Below are 404 nucleotides of genomic sequence, written 5' to 3'. Positions count from 1 at the left end.
CCGCCGAGCCGCTCTCCTCAGGCGGAGCGGCCGCCCCGGGCCGCTCTCCTCAGGCGGAGGGGCCGCCCGGGACCCCGGCCCCGCACCCTCCGCCGCCGGGCGTGAGGGGAGGGGGGGGCCGCCAGCGCCTCAGGGGGACCCTCGGTCCCCGCTCACCCCTCGGAGTCTCCCGGCTCCCCGGAGCAGCCCGGGCGGAGGAGCCCTCTCCGCCCGCTGGAGATTTTTTGGAACGGGGTGGTGGGGGGGGTGGGGGCAGGAATTGCTCTTTATTTCTTGCAAAAGCCCTTTTTAAGAATTATTCCTCTTCCTTGGGTCTGTACAGGAGTCTTTCCAACTTTCCTCTTTAAAAAGTTTCCTTGATGGCATTAACTTTTTTTTTTTTTTTTTTTACTACATCCCCCCCG

This window comes from Haliaeetus leucocephalus, unplaced genomic scaffold (genome assembly GCF_000737465.1).
Source record: "Haliaeetus leucocephalus isolate CR32 unplaced genomic scaffold, Haliaeetus_leucocephalus-4.0 Scaffold840, whole genome shotgun sequence".
NCBI classification, from domain to species: domain Eukaryota; kingdom Metazoa; phylum Chordata; class Aves; order Accipitriformes; family Accipitridae; genus Haliaeetus; species Haliaeetus leucocephalus.
The sequence above is the reverse complement of the archived record's forward strand: the minus strand, read 5'-3'. Positions refer to the sequence as shown.